The sequence below is a fragment of the Sapajus apella genome, unplaced genomic scaffold (assembly GCF_009761245.1).
Source record: "Sapajus apella isolate SASKATOON/1434 unplaced genomic scaffold, GSC_monkey_1.0 scaffold290, whole genome shotgun sequence".
NCBI lineage: Eukaryota > Metazoa > Chordata > Mammalia > Primates > Cebidae > Sapajus > Sapajus apella.
The window spans coordinates 234,744-252,665 of NW_022437230.1; the positions used below are offsets into that span (position 1 = coordinate 234,744).

At 40.7% G+C, this 17,922-nt stretch overlaps 1 protein-coding gene across 2 annotated transcripts in view; it reads right to left on the reverse strand.

The window, feature by feature from the left end:
- LOC116545570 (X antigen family member 5-like) overlaps positions 1-17,746 on the reverse strand; it is a 46,290-nt gene extending 28,544 nt beyond the window's left edge. The window contains exons 1-2 of one of the 2 annotated variants that reach the window (XR_004266353.1): positions 17,668-17,746; positions 15,500-15,774 (exon numbers count right to left, since the gene is read on the reverse strand). The gene's annotated coding sequence lies outside the window, so the exon portion shown is untranslated. Of the gene's footprint in view, positions 1-15,499; positions 15,775-17,667 lie in introns of those variants that run through there. The other variant, XR_004266354.1, reaches the window with a different exon arrangement.
- Between the last annotated feature and the right edge of the window lie 176 nt (positions 17,747-17,922).

Below are 17,922 nucleotides of genomic sequence, written 5' to 3' on the forward strand. Positions count from 1 at the left end.
AGGCTGGCCTTGAACTCCTCAGCTCAGGCAATCCACCCTCCTCAGCCTCCCAAAGTGCTAGGATTACAGGCGTGAGCCACCATGCCCAGCCTGTCATTATCATTTTTAACATCAAAACAGAAAAGAGGCAGATATCATGAACAGTGGGGCTAAAAAAGAAATGGAGGGAGAAGGAAATGGAAAAGGAGAGTAGGACATGTGGAAAAGCCAAATATTTGTTTCTAAAAGTAAGTGTTTTTGAGGGATAACTGGCAAATTTCAGAAGTTCTTCTGCAGTCATTGTGACACTTAGATACTCAGGTATTCCTGGGACATATTTACTAATGTATGCATTCTGGCATATCAACCATTTCATCCATATTTTGAAAATGTAAGAGTTCATCAATATATCCATTATACCATATATTGAGTACCTTTTAGGGTCTTGTTCATATTCCATGTTGAACTGTTTCCACTTTCTTCATGAGTGTGTAAGCTATTAGATGCTCTATTCATATCTATTTCAAAAAAGAACAGTCTTTTCAATTTATTACTTTTGGATTACTTTTCCATTTCCTAATGATTCATATGTGTCTTTTATTCAGTAACTCTTTCCTTTTTTTTTAGGTGTACGTTATTGTTCTTTCATTTGTTTTTAATTATTTTCCTTTTTCATGCAATTTGCTATTTTGATAAGATATGCATTTGAGACTATGATCTTCATAAGAATATAATTGAGGCTTGTTCAATAGGCTCCTGGAAATAGTCTGAAAACTATCTTTTAATGTAAATAGTCTAATGGAATGGTTCAGCAGTGCAGAGTAAAAACATTTAGATAATTTCTTCCCTAGACATGGAATGCTTTATTTAAATTCAGAAGCTCTTCTAATTAACAGTCAACAATTTGGAAAATGTGTGTACAAGATTCTTAGGTCAAATACTCAGGAATTTGTATGTTGGGGTTTTTGAACTTTAAGTCCTATCATCTGATGTCTCAATGGTGAAAACTCTAATATGTAACCTATGATACGGTTAGAGGTGATTATATCATATGTGTCTTCATTGCACACAGTATTTCATGAAGATTGACAGGAGGCCAGGGAGCATGCTTAGCACAGGCATCTTACACCCACCTTGAGCATCACTGACCTACATGCATTCTCCCTACTTCATTGGCCACAGAAGCCTGACTGTATCTTGCCATTTTATTATTCAGTAATTCAAGGCTTCACTGTTGAAAGGATTTAAAATTATTCTTTAAGCCAGAGAATTCACAGTCTGACAAAATCTAAGAACAGTCATTCAGGTCTCCATACAGGGAAAACAAGCATCAAGCAGACTCCCTGCTCATTTTCTCAGGAGCAAAGAAATCACAACTCAGATATTATAATTGGACTGAAGCTGATTGTTATATTCAACGAATCATGAACATCAGAATATCTTTGTATTCTCTCCAAGAGAACCAGAGTATGCAGAAATCAGCACTGATATTAATTTTAACATATTTGATCTGCATTCAGCATTTCAATACAAGCGAAGATGGCTGTAGAATTTCTGGGATTCATCCAGAATCTCAGATAGAGGAAACAGTAGAGCCTACTTCAGTGCTCAGCATATTTTACGCAACTAGTATTGAAAATGCATTATGTATTTGGTAAAAGCAGAAATTAGAAGAAAATCAGAAAATTATTAGCTCTTGGTTATACTCAGAGGAAAATGCTTTAATACTTAATGATTCAATATGGCTTTGACTCAGTTTGTGTCTGTATCTGGTAGTGTTTAAGTCTTGCAGTCAGGAGTCTGGGGTCTGAACTACCTTTCCAAGCAAGTCTGCATTTTAATTCTGCTTTCTGTTTTTCAAAGGGCAGTAATGTTCTCTCTTTGTATTATCAAAACTATTATATTGTGGAAAACAGAAAGCACATAATTTTGCATCTTAATGGATAGGATACCTCCTCCTGGCATTTTAAATTGATCTGATTTTGGCAGAATCATCCCCTGAACATCAGGACCAACTCCACATTCATCCCCAGTCTTTGACTGAGACAGCTGGTTGAGATCAGCTTCCAGGTCAGGCACGAAAAAAATACAAAGGGTATCAATTGAAGCAAGCAAACAAGAAAGATAAATAAGGAAATGGTAATATTGTTTTCCTGAGTGTTAGGAAATAAAATCCTGTCGGCTACTGTGGTAATAAATGTGATGCAAAGATGTCACACCTTTGTTTTCTTCTATTATAAAATCTTACTTTAAATGACAATCTGAGGGTAAATCACACTACACCTCTGTTTCCTATACTTTACCATTGTGTATTATAAATGGTGAGTATCAGGTATCTAGGAAATCTGAAGCCTGCTGCATGGATAACATTTTTTAAATGTAACTTTCTGAAGGATTAGATCAATGTACTGGCGGGTCTATGACAAATCTTATATTCCTGACATCCATCCCCTGTTTAGGTAACTTGAAAATTTTGGGTAAAATTTTTTTTTTTACAGAATTATTTTAATATACAAGGTGGTTACATTTCACCAGATGATATAGTATACAGGAAGTTGTATAGTATATAAGAACTTATTAATGGTCATATCCAAAACATCATTTGCAAATGGATTGTTTTCTTTCTGGAAGATATCTATGTCTATATCTATCCATGTATATAGATAGATATACACATATTTTATTGCACTTTAGGTTCTGAAGTACACGTACAGATCATGCAGGATTGTTGTATAGGTACACGCATGCCACGGTGGTTTGCTGTCTCCATCCCTGCATCACCTATATCTGGCATTTCTCCCCATGTTATCACTCCCCAACCTCCCTACCTGCTGCTGTCACTACCCTAGCCGCCCCCAACAGACCCCAGTATGTGATGCTCCCCTCCCTGTGTCCATGTGTTCTCATTTTTCAACACACACCTATGAGTGAGTACATGTGGTGTTTGATTTTCTGTTTTTGTGTCAGTATGCTGAGAATGATGGTTTCCAGAATCATCCATGTCCCTACAAAAGACACAAACTCATCATTTTTATGGCTGCATAGTATCCCATGGTGTATATGTGCCACATTATCCTAGTCCAGTCTATCATTGATGGGCATTTGGGTTGATTCCAGGTCTTTGCTATTGTAAGCAGTGCCGCAATGAACATACGTGTGCATGTGCCTTTATAGTAGAGCGATTTATAATACTTTGGATATATACCCACTAATGGGATTGCTGAGTCAAATGGAATTTCTATTTCTAGGTTCTTGAGGAATCGCCACACAGTCTTCCGCAATGGTTGAACAAATTTACACTTCCACCAAAGGTGTAAAAGTGTTCCTATTTCTCCACATCTTCTCCAGCATCTGTTGTCTTCAGGTTTTTTAATGATTGCCATTCTAATTGGCGTGAGATGGTATCTCAATGTGGTTTTCATATGAGCTTATGACAATGAAACCCCAGCATTGCATTTAGGCCCCACAATACCCTGTAAGGAGAGCTGAATATTCATTATGCTCATAAAAATATGATCTTGCCCTGCCCCACAAACTAAGTCCCTGAGTCCCCAAAGAAATGAAGTGACAATCAAAAGGTCATCCAAGGGGTCAAAGGTGGTTGTGACATTGTATCTCTGGAACATGCTCCAGAGAAATGTGAGAACAGCAACAAGACTAACAGCAAAACGTTAACAGCTGGAATTGACTGGAAACAGACCATAGGCCAGGGACTGTCCTGAGAACTGTGCATGTCTTCACACAGTCAGTGCTCTAAACTGCCCCAAGAAGTAGATGAACTCACTAGTGTATTTCCATGGGACCAATGGAGAAAGGTGTCACAGAGATGTTAAGTAACTTTCTCAGTGTTGCCCAGCAGTGAGTGATGGAGCCACAGGTAAGTAGCATCATGAAAAACTCTACTGTGCTGCATATTTGTGCAATGAAGGATAAGAGCCAAAGGCTTTTGAAAAATATTTAGAATTTTACAGCATGAGACTGCACAGACAAGAGACATTTGATTTCTTCAGAAATATTTAAGAGATGGACACTTGAAAGGATTGGCCTGGGTATCATTTGGAGATGGTGCCCTGAGTGTGTCATTACCATAACAGGCAGAATGTCAGTGTCAGTCTCCTCACCTGAAGGTCTTGGGTCTGTACATCACAGAACACACCAAACCTGTCCCTTCTATACCTTCACAAAGAGAAAGAAGCTGTGTGGCTGGGAAAGTAGACTATTCCCCTCCTCTACTCTTTCTCAGACAAGTTTCCATGAAACTTGGAACCCAGGATCCTTTAAAGTGAAGATTCCACGATTCACACCCGGTGAATCTCATGTAATGTGGCCATAATGGTGCCCTAGGATCTCAGAATTTACTGCTCAGCCTATGGAACTTTCAGAAATCTTATTAAATCCCTTACATAGCAAGACTGTCTGCAATATACCCACTCTTCCCAGGACAGACATTAGGTTGAGAAGAGTGACACAGAGCACACAGGATGAACTCAGTGTGAGACTCACCATAATTGTAGAACAGAGGGACATTTGAGAAGGCCTCACAGCTCCATCTGGCCTTTCTCTCTGAAGGCCTCAGTTTATCTCACATCCCTTCACTTCGTAGGTAGTGAATGGAGGGGATATCAGAAAACAACGTTTTAGATCCCCAAATTGCATGGGCTCCTCTCAGGGACCATTGAACATATAGGATGGGAGGTGATACCAGCTACTCTGCTCATACCACAAGCACTGGGTTCTTTCTGGCACCAAAATGTACTTCCACAGGAGCCTAGATCCATATTGGGACATAGGGCCAATGTCTTCCCTGAACTAACAGACACTTGCCCCTCACCTGCAGAGATTGTCTCCCTTCTCCTCCTTTCAGCTGTCCTTCTCCTGACCTCATCTGTGATCCCATAGCAGACAGCTGTCCCTGGTAGCCTGACGACCTAGCCTGATGCTTTCCTCATGTGCCCCAGCCTGGAGAGGGCTGTCCTCACCGAGAAGGACATCAATCCCAGGATCTCAGAGTCGTGACTACGACAGAGACATTCTGAGCATCAAGGTCCATAGCAGTGATTGACCTTTGAAATAAAGCTTCACCACACACCCGAGCTGGCCCTGAAACACTTTCTTTTATTTTTGTTTTATTTGAGATGGGGTCTCACTCTGTTGCTCAGCCTGGAGTGCAGTGGAGAAATCATGGCTCAATCCCAGGCTCAAGTGATGCTTCCATCTCAGACTCCCAAGTAGGGGGGACTACCTGCAAGCTCCACCACGCCTGGCTGTTTTTTAAAATTGTTTGTCTAGACGGGCCTCCCTATGTTTCCCAGGCTGGCTTCAGCCACCATGCCCATCCCTGAACCGCTTCCTTATCATAGAAAGCAAAGCAAGACAGAGAAGGAAGGTACCTGTATCACCTCCTGGGAAACATTGTGTCCTCTTCCTTGGTGCCGTGTTATATCCTTTGTACTGAATGCAATATTCCCATTTTTTTAATGTAAACATTGTGACATTGTGCTGGCCTGGAGCCAGAATCTGAGCAACGCTATTTTTATAAAATGCAAAGCTGTTTTTAAATAAGTTGCAATGGCTGCCCCATTCTCCTCACAATAACTACTGTTCTTGGCCGTTGTAAATAGAACTGCTAGTTTGTTCTGCAAAACTATGTAAAGCTGCTTACCTTTTCTTATCAGTAACTGCAAAAATCGGTGACTTCTATCACCACCCAGACAATGTGTAAACAAATGTATATCTTGACTTCTGTAAACCACTGAAGTAACAAACAGAATAACAAAAGTCCCCTAGACCTTGGAATGTCTGGAGACCCCCGCCCTTGTCTCCGCCCAGGAGGTGAATCACAGAAACCCTTAGCCCTTGGAATGTCCGAAACCTTTTCATCCCCATCCCCGCTCTTCACGCCCACTCCCAAGGTGGTTTTCCAGGTATAAAAAGTCTTGGCACCCTCCTTTTGACGCCACAGGTTGGAGAGACGTGAGTCCTCTGTGGTCGCTGGCATAATAAATGACCCTGCAATCTGGCATACTTTTGTCTTGGTGCTAACTTTCTACGCTCGGTCAAATACAACAACATGAAGTTCGAGGATACTTCTTTTCAATACTAAACTTGTGATTTACAGCCGGAATATCATTGTCTACGTCAAAACATTTTGTACGTTTACGAGTACAGCTGTGGTTGTTGGAATGATTGGCAGGGGCTGCTGGCATTTGGGGACTGAGTGTTACAGGGAGGCAATCATCTCTTTTCAGAGTCTTCAATAAACTGGATTTTCCATACATGTCACTGCCCTGTAACCTGTGGGAGGATGGTATGTTGCTTCATCTGGGAAGTTATGAAAGACTTGTTGACTGCTTTGGAAAATCACATCACTGCAGCCCATTCCATTCTTGGATCCCACTCTGACACAACATTCCGGTATCAGATTGCGCTGTAGCTCTGTATGCCTGGGGAAAACAATGAGGGGAATCCAACTTACCTAGCAACAGATCTTTTCCGGGATAAGGTTCACCACACATCCCAGCTGGCCCTAAACCACTTGCTGCTGTTTCAGACAGGGTCTATTGCTCATGCTGATCAGCCTGGAGTGCAATAGAGAAATCATGACTCAGTGCAGCGTTGATCTCCCAGGCTCAAGTGATCCTTCCATCTCAGCCTCCCAGGTATCTTGGACTACATGCAGGTTCCAACACCCCTGGCAAATTCTTTTTTTTTCTGTAGAGGTGAGGTGTCTTTATGTTGCCCAAACTGATCTCAAACTCCTGGGTTCAAGCAATACTCATGCCTCAACCTCCCAATGTGCTGAGCTGAGAGGCATGAGCCACCTCACCTATCACAGAACTACTTTCTTATCCCTGAAAGCAAGACAAAGGAGAACGGTGCCTGCAAGCCCTCCTGGGGAACCTTGTGTCCTTCTCCTTGCTACCCTGTTATTATTTTCTCTGTGCCAATTGCAGTATTTCTTTTTTCTTTTTTTCCCCCATTTATTTATTTTATTGCATTTTAGGTTTTGGGGTACATGTGAAGAACATGCAAGATTGTTGCATAGGTACACAGGTGGCACAGTGATTTGCTGCCTTCCTCCCCATCACCTACATCTGGCATCTCTCCCCTTGTTATCTCTCCCCAACTCCCCACCCCCCACCGTCACTCCCCTATTTCCCCCCAACTGATCCCAGTGTGTAGTGCTCTCCTCCCTGTGTCCATGTGTTCTCATTGTTCAACACCGGCCTATGAGTGAGAACATGCAGTGTTTGATCTTCTGCTCTTGTGTCAGTTTGCTGAGAATGATGGTTTCCAGGTTCATCCATGTCCCTACAAAGGACACAAACTCATCGTTTTTGATGGCTGCATAATATTCCATGGTGTATATATGCCACATTTTCCCTGTCCAGTCTATAATCGATGGGCATTTGGGTTGGTTCCAGGTCTTTGCTATTGTAAACAGTGCTGCAATGAACATTCGTGTGCACATGTCCTTATAGTAGAACGATTTATAATCCTTTGAATATATACCCAGTAATGGGATTGCTGGGTCAAATGGAATTTCTATTTCTAGGTCCTTGAGGAATCGCCACACTGTCTTCCACAATGGTTGAACTAATTTACACTCCCAGCAACAGTGTAAAAGTGTTCCTATTTCTCCACATCCTCTCCAGCATCTGTTGTCTCCAGAGTTTTTAATGATCGCCATTCTAACTGGCGTGAGATGGTATCTCAATGTAGTTTTGATTTGCATTTCTCTGATGACCAGTGATGATGAGCATTTTTTCATATGTTTGTTGGCCTCATGTATGTCTTCTTTTGTAAAGTATCTGTTCATATCCTTTGTCCACTTTTGAATGGGCTTGTTAGTTTTTTTCTTGTAAATCTGTTTTAGTTCCTTGTAAATTCTGGATATCAGCCCTTTGTCAGATGGGTAAACTGCAAAAATTTTTTCCCATCCTGTTGGTTGCCGATTCACTCTAATGACTGTTTCTTTTGCTGTGCACAAGCTGTGGAGTTTGATTAGGTCCCATTTGTCTATTTTGGCTTTTGTTGTCAATGCTTTTGGTGTTTTGGTCATGAAGTCCTTGCCTACACCTATGTCCTGAATGGTTTTGCCTAGATTTCCTTCTAGGGTTTTTATGGTGTTAGGTCTTATGTTTAAGTCTTTAATCCATCTGGAGTTAATTTTAGTGTAAGGTGTCAGGAAGGGGTCCAGTTTCTGCTTTCTGCACATGGCTAGCCAGTTTTCCCAACACCATTTATTAAATAGGGAATCCTTTCCCCATTGCTTGTTTTTGTCTGGTTTGTCAAAGATCAGATGGTTGTAGATATGTTGTGTTGCGTCCGAGACCTCTGTTCTGTTCCATTGGTCTATATCTCTGTTTTGGTACCAGTACCATGCTGTTTTGATTACTGTAGCCTTGTAGTATAGTTTGAAGTCCGGTAGTGTGATGCCTCCCGCTTTGTTCTTTTTCCTTAGAATTGACTTGGCTATGTGGGCTCTCTTTTGGTTCCATATGAAGTTTAAGGTGGTTTTTTCCAGTTCTGTGAAAAAGGTCATTGGTAGCTTGATGGGGATAGCATTGAATCTGTAAATTACTTTGGGCAGTATGGCCATTTTCATGATATTGATTCTTCCTAACCATGAACATGGAATGTTTCTCCATCTGTTTGTGTCCTCTCTGATTTCATTGAGCAGTGGCTTGTAGTTCTCCTTGAAGGGGTCCTTTACGTTCCTTGTTAGTTGTATTCCTATGTATTTTATTCTCTTTGTGGCAATTGTGAATGGCAGTTTTTTCTTGATTTGGCTCTCTTTAAGTCTGTTATTGTTTTTTTTTTTTTTTTGAGATGGAGTCTTGCTCTGTCACCCAGCCTGAAGTGTAGTGGCGTGATCTCGGTTCACTGTACCCTTGCCCCTGGGATAACTGATTCTCCTGACTCAGCCTCCTGAGTAACTGGAACTACAGGCGCATGCCACCACACCCAGCTAATTTTTTTTGTATTCTTAATAGAGACAGGGTTTACCGTGTTAGCTAGGATGGTCTGGATCTCCTGACCTCATGATCTGCCTGCTTCAGACTCCCAAAGTGGTGGGATTACACGCATGAGCCATCACGCCCGACCAACAGTTCTATTCTTTTGATGTAAATAAGAAGTTTGAGGATACTTCTTTTCAATCCTAAACTTGAGGTTTATAGCTGGAATATCTTCGCCCACTTTGAAACATTTTGGACGTTTTAGAGTGCAGCTGCAGTTGTTGTAAGGATCGGCAGGGGCTACTTGCATTAGGGGACTGAGTATTACAGGGAGGCAACGTCTTTTTACAGTTCAATAAACTGGATTTTCCATACATGTAGACAGAGGGAGGCCTGTATGTTGCTTCATCTGGTAACTGATAAAAGTTACTGACTTCTTCAGAAATCATGTCACTGCAGGGCATTTCACTCTTGGATTCCATTCCATCACAACATTCCACTATCAGTTTCCTTTGTATCTGTGCATTCCTGGGGAAAATAGAATAAGGGGAATCCAAGTGACCTACGAACGTGCTCACTTCCAGGATAAGCTGTTAGTTGACGGGGAAACTTAAGTGGTAGATGTTGGTAGCGTGATCTCTCATGAGTTGGTGAACACACTGGCTGTGCCCATTGCTGTTCCTGCTGTTGCAGGTGTATCTCCCTCAACAGGTTCCCAGGTCCTTCCTGGAAGTTTGAAAAAAATACCCAGTAGATCTCTGTGTCCTCAGGATGGAACAGAGAACCTCACATACAGAAAGAGGGCAGGGAACACATGTGGAACTGTAGTGGTCTCTACATTGTTCGATGGCAAAACACTGAGTTACAGTGATAAGCAACGTGGATGTCAGTGGATGTGCGGGGAAGGCCACAGGCCTCTGCTTCAGAAGCCATGCAGCAGAGTGAGAGCAATCTGCATTACTGATCTCAGTTATGCCCTTTAAGGGTCCCGGATGTAAGTAGCCTATTCGATAGGGTTTCTGTGTGTGTGTGTGTGTGTGTGTGTGTGTGCGTGCACGCACACGGGCACGTGTGTGTGTGTGGGTGGAGAGACTGAGAGATTGAGTTTGAAGACCTACATCATGGAAGTGTTGTGACTAGCAAGTCAATATCTCGGAGAGCAGGATATGAGGCTGGAGACCCTGGGAAGAGGTGAGATGAGATCTCAAATCCAAGGGCAGTGTACAGGAAGAATGTCTTCATCTTGAGGAGGACCCCAGTCTTCTTCTCTGAAGGCCTTCAAGGGACTGGATGAAGCCCACCCACATTGGGGAGGGCAAATGGGTTTACCCAAAGCTTGCTGATTTAAATGCTAGTTCTCATGTGAAGAAAACAGTTCACAAGACATGTACTATGGTCAAAGTGAACTTTTCTCATGCATCGTGGCCTAGCAAAGTTGACACATCAGATTTCCCATCATGGCCATCTTAGACAAATCCTATTAATGATGAAGGTCTATCTGACGAAGGCCAGTGACTTCCTAACTAAGATTCTGTATTAACCATTTTTATCCAGCCCAAGCTTAGCATAACTCAGGATCAGCACAAGTCTGGCCAGGAAACTGAAGCTGATGTGAATGCTTTCCAGGGATGAGGCACTGATAGGTTAGTCAGGATGTATATGTAAGAACAATCCCAGAGGACACAGGTGTTACCCCTGGACACCAAGAGTTTACCCTTGTTAGGGCACCCCCAGCATGACACACAGTCCTCAGGCAGAAGCTGGCCAAGGCCCCCAGTGTGGCCTCCTACTAAGGGACCTTTCCCTTTAGGGTTCCACGTCCAGTCCAAACAATTGATTTGCATCTTTGGTTTAGGGAACTGTCAAAAGGAGGTCAGTTCAGGGTAGTCATTGACACCAGTTCCTCCTCTTCACAAGCATGGATAACATCCCTAGGTGTTGTGTGTGGGATGTTCAGGAGCTTGGTCATGGCTGCTGTCCCATAGTTGCAGCTTGGTCAAGTATAATCTTAGGTTCAGGATTCAGTGTGATTTTAAAATTGGCCATAGAGTAAGACTGTGGGATCCCAACAGGCAAAGAGATCCACCATCTGTACTGTGATTGAGTATCTCCGATTCAATGTTGTACTGTTGGTCTAGGGACACACAACTAACATGATGCTGATCTTGGCTTTGTTGCATCTGCAAGTGATCAACCACTTCAATCCATCTGGGCTCAGACTTCTTACCCAGCAAATTTATAAATATATGACAAGCCGAAATAACAGCTGCACTGGTAATCCTTGTGGCCCTATTAGCCACCACAGGACTGTTTAGGCACTGCATGAGCTCTTGACACACTGTGATATTGAATTGTGTGGTGTTGCCTGAACAGAATAGACTTATTCTTCATGGCATAACACACAGCAAGCTAGTTTTCAGCACATACTACTGACATAGGGTTGGCCTTGTCACACCTCGGTTATTTACAAATCAACTTCAGAATCCATGCCATGTCTGATACCAGCTACACTGATTTAATTTACATATTTAAATCAAATAAATTTCTGAAGTCAAATCCTTTTTAAAAGGTAGATTGATATTCCTGCTTGAAAACCCAAAGCAGTTATCACATATGAGAGATGCAGTTGCAAAGAAAAATGAAATGGAATGAAAATACTTGAAATGTTAAAGGGATTAAGGAACGATAAGTAAATTTATCTGCAGTGTAATGCCTGCTACCTATGTTATTTCATTTATTCTTCACAGTAAGTATTTAGTGTAAATATTCTAATTTCTACTTTAGAAATGGGGAAACAGTCCTCCAGGATATAAGTATCTTACCCACTATCTCAAGGCCAGTGTGAGAGAGGCAGGATGGAATCCCACAGCTGTGTCAAGCCATAGCCTGTAAGGAGACAGTGTAGGTGGAATCCAAGTAATTTTGCTTCAGTAAGGTGCGCTGGTTACTTTCCCCTTCTTTCTACCTAGGCACTAGTTCTTTCATTCAGCTCTATAGCTAGGGAATGCTCACCTATTTCGTGACAAATGGAATATCCTAAGAAAGGATGCAGATGCATCTGCATCTGCATCTGCATGTAAGAGATATGTACAGGAAGGAAGGAAGAGGCAGAGGGATTCCATGGCCTCTACGGGCATGCTACCCTCCGTGTGTTCAGCTAGGCAGAAGCTCTCTGAACCCTGTCCTTTTGGGCTTTGATGGAAGTTTTCATTATATAGGCGTGATTGATTAAACTGTAGGCCTGCCATTGGCAATGAGATTAACCTCAGCCCCTCTCCCTGTCCTGAAGGTTGGGGATGGGGCTGAAAGTGCTTACGCTCTAATCCCTTATCCTAGAGCTACATAGGAGCTCCCAGCCATCAGTCAACTCACTAGCATACAAAAAGACATTACTATGTGGAGATTCTAAAAATTGTAGGAGTTATATGACAGTAAGCAGAGTCCAGCACCAAATATATATTTCACAGTATCACACAAGTACATACCGGCTCAATCAGAATGCAAAGTTGCAAAAATGATACTATTTTTCATTCAGACAGAGTCTCATTCACCCAGGCTGGAGTTGCAGTGACGTGAACATGACTTCCTGCATCCTCAACCTCCTAGGCTCAAGGAATCCTCCTACCTCAGCCTCCAGAGTAGCTGGGACTACATCTACAAAAATACATGCACACATTCGTGCATTCATTCATTTATTTTTGTAGACAGGGGGTTTTGCTATGTTGTCCAGGCATGTGTCAGTCTCCCAAGCTCAAGCAGTCCTCCTGCCTCAGCATCTAATGTACTGGGATTACAGGCATGAGCCAGTGCACCCAGCCAAAATTTCTAATAGCATCTAATATGTGAAAATAAATGAACAAAAGATGTGCAATACTTCTTTGGCGAAAACTGGAAAACTTTATTGAGATTTTTTAAAAGTCAAATATCTCAGATAAATTCAGCTTACATTCTTTCACTTTCTTTTCATTTCAACCTGTGGTTACACTTCCCCTGCAATAGAAACATAACAGGAGGGAACATTACTAGCAGAACTGTATTCAGATGAAATTAAAGGTATGCAAAGAACACAAAAGTTGTAGTTTTATAAACTGGACTATAACCAGAAACCTAAGTGTCACCCTACAGCTAACATTCAACTAGACCTCTGTAGAGACTTTGAAGATACAATTCCAAGCATATACATTAGCAACATTTTTAAACACACCCTGCCTTTAGTGCTAGAAGGAAACCAAAAGACAGTCCGAGGTCAGAACACATTAAATCAAGTGAACCTATTAAAAGTGGCTTAAAGTAGATAGCAAACATGTATAGAGTTTTACTCATATACAACCAGAACACAAAAATACCTAAGCTACAGAAGGAAATTGTGAAAATGTATAATTTAATGTTTTGGCTTGAAACTATGTTCAGGATGTCCACTAGACTCCTGCAAATGGTCTGAAAACTATGTTTTGAGAAAACAGTTAATATCACATTAGGAGATACATAAGTGAAATGAATAGAAAGGACAGTATTGCATTTGTTTTTTCTCTGTTGTGCACAAGTGCAATCATATTGCTTTGGACTAGTTTGCCCTTCGATCTTTTGTTTTAACACGCAGTAAACTTTTGCATCTAGTTTTCACCTATAGTCCTCATGTCAATCTGAATGATGACATTTTTTCACCAGAAAGTATTCCCATTAGTATAATCAATTAAATTGTCATGTAAGTGTTAAGGTATCACTATCATGATTGATATTAAAATGTGAAAATTATATACATCATGAACAGTGTGGCAAAAAGAAAGACATGGAGAGGAAAATGAAAACAGAGAGTAAGACATCTGCAAAAGCTAAATATTTCCTTCTAAAAGTAACTGTTTTTGAGGGACAACTGACAAATTTCACAAGATCTTCCACAGTCTTTCTATGTTCAGATATTCAGCTATTGCAGGGGTATATTAAATAATGTAGGTGTTCCTAGAGTATCAACTATTTCATCTACACCATGAAAATACTAGTGTTCAAGAATGCACTCCCTTTCAATTATGCCCTACATTCAATACCTGTGGCTTATTCATATTCTCTGTGGTGCCTTTTCCATTTTCTTCAAGATCGTTTAAAGTACTGGATGCTCTCTTCCTAGCTATTTCCCAAAAAAACCAATCTACATTAATTACTTTTGAATTAGTTTTCCTTTTGTTAATGATTTGTACCTTTCATTTACTGCCTGTTTCCTTTTCCCTTAGGTTTATTCTTTGACCCTTTTAATATTTTTTATTTCTTAGTGTTATTTTCTTGTGTCCTGTAATTTTCTATCTATTTTAATAAGATATGCATTTAGTGTTACAACTGTCCTAAGAATACAATTGAGACTTGTTCAATAGGCTCCTGGAAATCATCTACAAACTATTTTAAATGTAAATAGTCTAATGGAGTTCTTTAGCAGAGGCAGAAATCTGTAATATAGAACCTCTGATATGGTTAGAGGTGATTCTACCTTATGTGTCTTCACTCTAATTACACACAGTAGCTCATGAAAACTGACAGGAGGACAGGAAGCATGCTTAGCATAGGCATCTTACAACCAGCTTGAGCATCACTGAGTACATGCATACTCCCTATTTCATGGGCCACAAAAACCTGACTGTCTCTTTCCATTTTATTATTCAGTCATTAAAGGCTTGACTGCTGGAAGAATGTAAAATGCAATCATTGGGTCTGGCCAGGGAGGTGGCTCACACCTGTAATCCCAGTACTTTGGGAGGCTGAGGTGGGTGGATCACCTGAGGTCAGGAGCTTGAGACCCGCCTGACCAACATGGTGAAACCCGTCTCTATAAAACTACAAAAATTAGTAGGGCATGGTGGAATACACCTGTAATCCCAGCTACACAGGAGGCTGATGCATGAGAATCGCTTAAACCTGGAGGCAGAAGTCACAGTGAACAGAGATTAGACCACTGCAATCCTGCCAGGGAGACAGAGCGAGACTCCCTCTGGAAAAAAAAATGCAATCATTGTTTCAAAGCCTGAGAGAATTCAGAATTTGACAGGAACCAAGAACACTTGTGAAGGTCTTCATAGAGGGAAACAAACATCAAGCAGAGTGCCTGCTCATTATCTTAGGAGCAACGAAATCTCAACACAGATACTATAATTGGACTTAAGCTGATTGTTATGATAAACACATCATGAAAATCAGAAAATCTTTTTATTCTCTTCAATAGAACCAGAGCATGCACAAATCAGCACTGAAATGGACTTTAATTTATTTGATGTTAATCTATCTGCATTCAATACTTTCAATAAAAGCAAAAATGGGTGTAGGATTTATGTGATTTGCCAAAATCTCACAAAGTATGTTAGAGCTGCTACTAGTATCCTTCAGGGATCAGTATATTTCATACAAAGTGGGATTACAAATGTGCTATATATTTGTAAAAAGGAGGAATTAGAAAACAATCTGAACATTGTTAGCTCTTGGCTGTACTAGAAGAAAATGCTTTCCTCTTTGATGATTCAATATGGCTTTGACCCAATTTTTGTCTGTACCTGATAGTGTTTCAGTTTTGCAGTCAGGCTTCTGGGGTCTGAACAACCTTCCAAAGAAAGTTTGCATTTGAACTCTGTTTTTCAAGGGGCAGTAATGTCCTCTCTTTTTATTATCAAAAGTATAATATTGTGGAATACAGAAAACACGTAATTTTGAATCTTAATGGATAACATACCTCCTTCTGGCATTTTAAATTGCTATGATTTTGGCAGAATCTTCCTCTGGACATCAGGACCATCTCCGCATTCAATCCCAGTCTTTGACTGAGACAGATCCTGGAGATCAGCTTCCAGGTCAGGCACTAAAAAATACAAAAGATATCAACAGGAGCAGTTAAACAAGAATGATAAAGAAATGATCATATTCTTTTCCTCAGTGTTATACAATGAAAGCCTGTAGGCTACTGTGGTAATAAATGCAATGCAAAGATGTCCCGCCTTTGTCTTCCTGTATTATGGTATCTTATCTTAAATGACAATGTGAGGATAAATCACACCACACCTACATTTCCCATACTTTACCATTATGTATTATCAACACACAGCTACCTAGGAAATCTGAAGTATCTCAGCTACCTAGGACATCTGAAGACTGCCCACGGATAGCATTTTAATCAAAACTTAAATGTAATTTTCTGAAGGAGTACATCAATATATTGGTGGGCCTATGACAAATCTTACAATCCTGACTCTCATCACCTGTTGAGGTACCTTGAAAATGTTGGGGTTAAACTTAATTAAACTAATGCTTAGCTCTAAAGCTCTTATATATGACTTTCTATATGGTCATTAAGAAAAAAAGCATGCTACATAACAGCAAAATCACTGTCTTCCAGTGAGAGTACAAGAAATGAAGTGCAAAGAAGTTAATGGGCATTGATGACTATCATATTCTGGAAGCCCCTTAACGGTGAATTGCTAAAATAATCTATGGCCCAAATTCTGTCTATGCTTAGTTCAAAAATGCTATCGTTGAGGAAACAATTTCTGTTTCATGATAATTTTATCATTCGTTCTTTGAGATTTCTAATTATAAAAATATTTAAACAACTTTTAAAAACCCCTTCAAAATCCTACTAATATAGTTACCTGTATGCCAGTGTCCTAAATGATCCAGCTTTTACCAAACATACTGTCAAAAATACACATCAAAGGAATCAGTGGCTGTCATTCATTGAGCTCTTTTCTGGAGTTGCTACCCTGCTTCACTGAACTGCGTTTTTGTCCTGAGCTAATACTGAATTACCTTACGGTACAGACACTTTTAAGTATTAAGTATTTTTAAGCAAAATCATTCACATTTTCTAACATAGATGATAGGCAGAATGTAAACTTTGGAAGAAAAATATCAATTCCTCCTCCGTGAGTCAAGTGTTCTTGGTAAGTCTCAATCTCAGAGCCTCAGTTTTCTTATTTATCTTTAATATATTTATTTATGCAGTTTTTGAAATGGATTCTCCCTCTGGCACCCAGCTGAAAGTGCAGTGGTACAGTTTTGGCTCACTGCAACCTCTGCCCACAGGCTCAATTGATTCTCCTGCCTCAGCCTGCTTAGTAGCTAGAATTACAGGGGTGTACCACCTTGCCCAGCTAATTTTTGTATTCTTAGTAGAAACAGGGCTTTTCCATATTGGCCAGGCTGGTCTCGGATTCCTGACCTCAGGTTATCTGCCTGCCTCAGCCTTCCAAAGTGCTGGGATTACAGGCGTGAGCCACTGCACCTGGCCTCAGTTTTCTTATTTATAAAATGAGGCTAAAATCCTTTTGCAAATGAGCTTTATTCAGGGTGTTATAAGGTAGGGTGACTGGGCACTCCACATGCTATTAAAGGGTGCTTAAAACACTGTGGACACCATGGCTGAGAAGATCACACTGCAACATCCTAAGAAGATCAAATTAAAAGACTGAAATAATGTACACTTTTATACAACGAATTAAACGGTTTCATCTGATTTGGGAAGGAGTGTATTTTCAGGCAAACAAAATGCATCTCAAAGAAAGAGAGAAGATTCATCATATACAGGGACTGCAGGAAGCTGCAAACTATACCCATCACATTTCTAGCCCACTCTCAGCAAAAGTTTGAGATCCTTTCCTAACGTTTTCTTTCCTCCAGTTATTGGTCATGGCATAAGGCATGATGCACACATAGACCTCCACCCCCCATAGACATTGTTTCTTTCCCTTCACAGCACCTTCAATCTGAGCTGCACCCTGATCTTCTCTCTTCTGATCAGGTGTAGGATCCCGACTTTCAGCTGGTGTTTCTTCTTGTTGAGGCTCTAGCACACTGGGCTCCTGGGACAAGGTGTGTGTGTGTGTGTGTGTGTGTGCAGATAAAAAAATGTTCTCATCAATGCATGTCAATAATATGAATATACAGATGACACAGATACATCTGATCATATGCATGTTTAAAGACATGCTTCAACACTACCCCAACACTAATC